Source organism: Pempheris klunzingeri, chromosome 7, assembly GCF_042242105.1.
Source record: "Pempheris klunzingeri isolate RE-2024b chromosome 7, fPemKlu1.hap1, whole genome shotgun sequence".
In the NCBI taxonomy this organism is placed as follows: domain Eukaryota; kingdom Metazoa; phylum Chordata; class Actinopteri; order Acropomatiformes; family Pempheridae; genus Pempheris; species Pempheris klunzingeri.
Window position 1 is genome coordinate 6403555 of NC_092018.1, and position 8075 is coordinate 6411629.

An 8075-nucleotide genomic window follows, 5' to 3' on the forward strand; every position below is an offset into this window, starting at 1 on the left:
GCAAACAAGCCAACTACTAGGGCAGTTAGCTGCATGTGTGCCATAAAAACGATGTGAGATGACCACCTAAGAGACACAGTGGTTAAAACAGCTCCATGCGGGATGAAACAAACACAAGCAGGCAGATGGGGAGTTTAGATTGGCAGCAAAATTCAGGAATTCACAGTTTGCCATGCGCATAGTTTTTTTAGCTGAGGGTGTGAACGGAAACATTGGTGTGAATGTGTGTGAGTGTGTCTGAACAAAAAGTGGGGGAGAGTAAGGCAGCCTTCCTGACTCATACCAAAGGAATCCATCTTTGGATGAGCTGTTGTTGACATGTTCAGCATCATATGACCTCAGTAAAATTATGTAACCTCTGACTCTGCCATGGTTTCTGTTTTGTTTGAGGAGAATCGTACCGGCAGCAGACTATTAGACAGAGTTTTGAATGTATTAGCAGTGGCTGACACTCAAATAGATCCATGCTGCAGAGATAAGAGCTGCAGCTCATTTCAACACTGTGGAGTTCTGGTATTTTGCTGGAGTGAGTCAAAGTCCCAAATATTTCTGCTCAGCACTGATATCTTTTGCATAATGACGCAGATACTCCCAATAATCCACAGACCTGGATGGAACTGTTTCTTCCCTTTGCGTAGAGACAGATTGTTGGTAGCTATACTGCTGATCTGTTTGAGAATTTGCTGTTGAGCATTAAAAATGTATTTTTTTATGCTTTGATCACTGCATACTCAAAGTCACTGAGGTCCACTGCAACCTACTGAGCCAAATTACACTGAAGCTATCTTGATGGATAATATATTTTCTCATGATTTTGTTGCTTTAAATCCCACAATTGAAAATACTAGTCTTGATAGCTCATGAACTGTAAAACTCAGTTTACAGGCTATTACCACAGCTACTCACAATAGCTGATCTAAACAGATATTGCTCCAGGGATGTTCATGCCTGTGTGTCAGACTGAAGTATCTCAACATCTATTGGATGAATTACTGTGAAAATTTGTGGAGATCGCCGGAGGGGTGGGGGCGATCCATGGGGCGGCCGCCTGATGGCTGCTGGACATAAGGGTGGCTTCTCAACTTGTCCATTGAAGGCTTATGGGTTTCAGGAGATACAGTACATGATAGACTAGGGGGTCGCTGGCTTTTGGGATCAAGGCTGGGGGCTAGCTCACTGAAGCGGGTCCAAGGAAAGTAGACAGTCCCAGAAGAGTCAGAGGGCACCTGGTGGACAGGTGAAGAATGGCCATAACAGTACGGCTGCAGTAGGAATGCAGGGGCCTGGGGCTGAAGGGAGGGGCATAGTGCTAGAGTGGCAAAAATAAAAACAACTGGGCCAGTTGTTGCAACAAATGGCTTTGTTGATCCCCTGACATTTTCTCTAGTGCCACAATAAAGGTAACATTTGTTGTGTGTGACAGAGTGATTTGTCACAGCTATTGGATGGCTTCATGCTCCCTTAACGGTGATAATAGCATCTATCTACACACACACACACACACACACACACACACACACACACACACACACACACACACATATGCCAGTTTTCATGCAGAGAGATAAAAACTGGACAAAATCAGGACAACAGATGAAACAATATCCCCCTTAAAGATAAAAGAAAACGCCAGATGTAAGAGTAATATTTGATCCAAAAATTGTAATGGTTTATAATTAAAGTAATGTAAATTTAAACTGGAACCTAAAGCCTGAAAACAAGCGCACACTTCATCAAGATGCTTGCAGTCAGAGAGCAAATACTTCAGCTGTTACTTTCACACTGTAATCATGATTCATAACATAATGAAGCAACATAGAAAAGCATTGAGTTGCCGTTCCTCTGAGATGCTTGGATTACCATCATTAGTGTTGAACAAACAGGCAATTACTGTTTGAATTGCAGGGAGAGAGAATACACTGTGTTACCATCTTCCTCAGTCGTCCCCTGGGCCTCAGGAACACTGAACAGGTTCTCTCAACACTTGAGTCTGAGGAGTTCAGACTGAGTCACTGGCTTATTAGTGGACAGGCCAGCTATCTTTGTCACAGCAGTTTCGTCAGAACTGCAAATCCCACTACATGACTGCTGTTATGATTTCTATCTAGATATAGACACTGATGAAAAGACTGTTGTCATCATATTGGACTGTCTGTCAGCTCACAATGTGTGTTGTATTTAATCTATGAAGTCCTCACTGTAGAGAATATAACAGATGTAATAACCTCATTCATTTGTCTACAGTATAGCACTGCCTATTCTGTTACAACACGTAAGCTGCAGCATTTCCATTCATACTTAAACACCCTTCTTTGACAACAATGTGTTAACTTTCCCTCTCATGTGACTGCATGTGAATCACATTTTAAGGAAAGTATGAAATTTCTCAACTTGCAGTTCAGGTCATCCATTACTTCAGTGGTCCATTCCCCAGCTTCAGACCACATGTTTAAGTGTCCACGGGCTAAACACTACACTGTAAATTATTTTCTGATTATTTTCTATTTTACTGGTTGTCAGTCAGAACATTAGTATCTTAAGGTAGAGTTCAAGGCTGGTTTGTATCACATTAGATTTTACAGGTGTGCCTAATAAAGTAGCCACTGGGTGTATTATTTGGTTGGTTGGTGATTACGCTCCTAAAGGAGAAGGACAGAGACTCTGAGCAAGACAACATCATCCTGCATGAGCCAAAGCTGTAATTACCATCTGCATGTAGTTTAGGATCAAAGCGGAAATAAGCATTTACATGTGTAAATGTTTTGCAGAAGTTTAGAGAAGTTTGAAAGAAACGGTCCGTCTGACATCCTAGAACGGAGTGAGACTTAGAAACACTCACTGGCCCTTTTCATCAGGGGACAGAAACAACACTGAGCAAACAGCATTAAAGATGGAGTTAGTAACTGAGATCACAGCTCCCCCAGTTCCAGTATCAGTTATTATTTCTTCATTAAAATCTTTCTAAGGTGTCGTGAGGGTGCATTCATTTTCTCTGAACACAAACAAAACCACCAGTAGTTCATTCACTTCACCAACTATCCCTATCTATAATTTCTTTTGATCAGTGGACCAAGCTGGGTGTGAGTGCGCGTGTGTGAATTAAGTGATGTGAAAATGTTACGGCTTCACAGTCTTCAGGTCCTTGATTCTTTTATCATTCTTTTCATCTTTCTTACAGATTTCCCTACCTCCAACCAATCCTACAGCAGAGGATCATGGCCACATGTCAAACACTGATTTGAGATCTGAATCAAGTCCCAAAGGTCCGATCTAAAACTCTGAATTCTGAGTTTACTTTTAGATTTAAGTCAGGAATAAAATCAGAACTTTAATACATATATCACACGTGGCTCTAATCCTCCTAAATGCAGACCATTTCCAGAAAATATTGCAAAATCATCCTGGAACATTGTGTAATGGCAAAACAGAAAGGACAAAACTCTGGCTTTCATTAAACGTCAGCTCATCTGGAACAATTTAAGTCAGGATCCCACAACTCTTCACAGTCACCGCAGCGATCCACATGGCATCTGTCACACAGCTACCCCAACAAGCAACAACAGACAACAGCGTCCTTTGTCCTCAGCGAGCAGGGCAAGGGATCGGCGGTTGGGGGTCAGCTGAAGAGCCGAACTTGTAAAACTGAAGACAGAAAAAGAGAATGAGGGATCCTGCAATAAAACACACAGAAACAACAGAGAAACAGGTGAATGTGACACATTGCCATGGATGCTGGGTAGAAAATGTCTCGCCTTTGGACTGTGTTTGTGTGTATTCTTGTGTTAATCACATTGTGGGAACAAAAGTCTGTTTATCATGGGGACTCACTCACCTCCCAGTCTGCCAGTCCCCACAGGTCCATGTGCACTCAGTAATGTTTTTAGCTCATTGTGTGATGTCTGAAGTCTGTTTCTACAGTTAAATGCATTGGGAAATTTTCTCCGTGCTCAACTTGAATGAATAGTGTGACATTGTGGGAAACACTTGTATACACTTTATTGCAGAGATTTGAAGAGGCGACTTTAATGTTTACAAGATTAAAATGAAGCTACAGCTTGCAACTGGCTAATTTAGCTTAGCATGAGGAGCGACAACAGGGAAATAACAAGCTACAGCTAATTTATTTGTTAAATCTGCGCAGACCACCAAGCAGAGTGTTTTTGCATGTCTTAAAGTGCGTCTGTGTTTAATGTTTTTTTACTATTTTTTGGACTTCATACTCAGTCAGACACATTATAGTTCAGGCAAGTTTCCAATGAATTTGCTTGTTATAGATCAAACAACTTTTTCTGCTCACGCATAAGAATTTGTGAGTTTAGGAGACTGCAGCACCTTCTTGGCGGTTAGCGGTCAGTTCTCAGTTCTGTTAAATAGATTACCGCAGGAATGTGGAACAAAATGGCTTTCTGTTTAGGCAGTGAGCTGTTTATTTATTGTTGACCGTAGGAGCCCTGTGCCTGTAATGTCATCACATGTTCTGCTGGGATTAACTGTAATAGGATCAAAGCAGAAAATCAGATCCTGACAGACATGCTGGCAAAAATATCAAAATATAGAGACATTTTTAAATTTGCTTTTGGACTTTTGTTTATTTTAGCTAAAAGAGGAAATTGTGGTTGTCTGTTGTAGCCACCGCTCATCAAATTACATAAAAATTTGGAGAGTAAATGTTTCTTTTGATAGAAAGTAAAGATGAAAATTAGGCTAGATTAGATTCTTCTTTCTTCACCTCATCAACTGATTTTGTACCTGGACGGTAAATGATGTCGTCAGCAAACTCTAAGCTTACTATGAGAGACCTGGTGTCACAAACACACACAATTTCTCCCTCATACATGACCACACACACACAAACACACATTTTAAACACGAATGCACACAGGTCATACCCTCAATCTCAGCACCACTGAGTGTGTGTAACACTAGCTGGCCCAGGCTGCTCCACCAGGCCAGTCGTTTCAGATGGGAGTGGTCCACCCCCTGGGGACTGATGTATCCAGGACAGGTTATAAGATCTGCAGTCTACAGTGGCCCCCTGGGGACACGCAGAACTGGGGCCACATTGTTCACCGGTGTCATTGTGCACGAGGGTTTCCCATGGATCAAATGTTACAGACTTCAAACCCAGGGGTCTCAGCGCACTCGTAGCTGTTGTTCAATGAGCACGATGGGAGACGAGGCTGTTCGCACAATGTTTCTCACTGATCTGAATAAGGCCACACTGGACGTGGTCCCAGTGGCTCGTCGTCTGGATGCTGAGAAGGAGGGTAGAGATGGCGGTAGGGAATGAGGAGGTAGTAGAGGAGATGCTAGACACATGGGTAACAATGACTGAAGACTTGGACTGAGGAGAAAGAGAGTGAGTAAAGGCAGCGGAAGAGACAGAGGAAGTCTAGACACTCAGTAAGAGTAGCAGACTGGGCTCAGAGGCAGCTTTTACCACACAGGAAAACAAACTTCCCCTACTCACCAACAGGGAATCCCCTCTGGTCCACACCACTGATGTGGCTGAGCAAACAGCAAAATGAGACACTTTCGAGCAGCAGAGAAATGTTGATCTAATATTCTGTTCAAATATTCTAATCATCTGAAGCTTTGAAACACAGCGATAGACTGTGTACACATTTTATAGTGTGCCAGTCTCCAGTAGTGGAAAGCAACTAAGTACAAGTAGCCTACTGTACATACTTACACACAATTTTGAGCTACTTGCGCTTAACTTGAGCAGTTCATTTTATGCTACTTTATACGTCTGCTCCACTGCATTTATCTGACTATGCCAGTGGCTAGAATTTCTGCAAATTCAAAGTATAAAAATGAAAGATAATAAACAAATAGCTCATATTATTATTGTATTGTAATTATTGTAAAATTATAGATTAAGCTACCCAGCAGTATGTAAAGTAGTTGCAATTAGCCCCACATTTACCAGCTGCAACATTAAACTGATGCTTACACATTAACGCAGCAATAGTTATAATCCAATAATATAGTAAATCCTGGAAGATGGGACTGATGAAGAAAGATAAAAAGATGACATGAACAAGTGAATAAATGAATAAAAAGGACAATGATAAAAGGAATAATAGGAACAACAAAAGGAACAAAACAAATAATACAATGAATTGAAAGGCATTGCAAATGTATGTTACTATATAGACATAAATCTAAGGACAATCTGTCAGGAAATTCAGCTTCCACTTAAACTGCTCTAATATACAACAAACACCCATATTATTTATACCCAATTGTTAAATACTGATGAGTCCTTTGGCGATGCTTGAATGATTCCACAGCCGTGTTAAGTAAAAGAAGCCATTGATGCACAGTAGGAATTTGTTCATCAACAACCTCAAGTGGATGTTGCTAACACAAAGGATTTCCTAGAATCATCATTGGACAAAATGAAATCTGGGAAACAACTTTTCTACCAGAACTCCGCAAAGTAAACACACCAGAAACTTCTTCAATATCAGCCCTATATCACACAATAGGAATCCAATACAGACTGCATATTATAGTAAGTAGTAAGTAAGTTAAAGACCTGAGTATTTCTTATTGCCAGTCTCTGTCTCCTCCCTTGTTGGAGTGCTGGATGTTGATTGGTTGCTATATAAATATCTGATCGCCTTGTAAGGTGCAGTGCTAATTATCATTATCAGTGTTAATCAGAGCACCTGTGCCCTTGCTACTTATAGCAGAGTGGTGGCACTGATGGAGGATGGATGGCTGAAAAAACACTTTGTTGCTTCAACTTCTGTGAATTTAGTGACTTATCACCATTGAACTCTGTGTAATTAGCATAGAAGTGTAGATAGGACAAGGTGCACATGGTACAAAGTTTGAGTTTCTCAAATAATCTGCTGTGGTGCCAAGTGGAAACCTGACCGATGTGCTTGAGGCTCTCAAAGATTAAAATATGACACCCTTCTTTTTTGTATCCTTAACAGCTGGTCAAAAAAGCCCACCTCTCTATAAACAAAAGATTAAAGTGATTAATAACAATAGAATAAAAAATAGAGAGGACAACAGCATGAAGGAGAGACGGCTAGTATGTTATCTTATTTCAGCTTGATTTCACTCTCATGAGGCTGAACTCTTCTTCACATGAAAAGCTGTTGTCATCACCACCATCAGCGGCATTATGTGCAAACGTGTCCGTGTGAATCATACTACATTTGTGCAATTTGTTGAATTTATATTTTAAATAGTTCAAAGGTATGAAAAGCATTTGCTGCAGTACTTTTGTTAAACTTTCTACTCAGTCCTGAGAGTCCAGAGAGACGTAATATTTTTATGGTTGCAGTGATAAGTAAATATAAGCTTGAAAAATTCTGCTAAAATTGCTACCAAGGTGCTGCATTTGTCAATCCATGTTACAACATAGGTGATCATAAAATTGGATCAACACCTCTCTAAAACTGTATGAACAAAAAAAAAACAGGACATTAAGACTTTCATGAAGGATGCAGGACTGTTGTATAAGACTACATTAGTTTTAGTAAGGTGTCACTCATAAAAGGGCAGAGTGTATATCTGCCTCTTTCAGATGTCCCTACGGTTTCCTTTACCCTGCTGAGCTTTGTAATCGCATGCTCACGAACAAATAGATTACCTCCATCTAGTGGTGGCAACTGTGAAAAAAAGAAACCCTCTATATCAAGTGCAATCGGTCATGTTAGTTAGCAGTTGACCTACAACACACAAGTTATATAAATGGTAATAATTTCAGAGCCACTGGAGCCCCTGGATATATTGTCAATGAGAACAGTGAGGATTTAATTAGGGCATCAGGGTCTGAATTGCCATACAGCTTATTACACTAATCCTAGAAGGAGAAGGGGTTAAGGTGAGAATGTAGGCTGACAGATGGCCTCACTAAGCACCTGCTAGTGCTGCCAGATTTCATCTGTACGGTAACTGTTTGGATCAGGGCAATTAGCCTTGACCTGCGGAGACAAGACGGAGGCAAAGCGATAGAAAAACAGAGAGAAATTATGTAAAAGAGCAATCAGAGGCTGCAGAGAGACAAACACAGACACTGGGAATGGACGACTGATCTACACTCAGCTTGA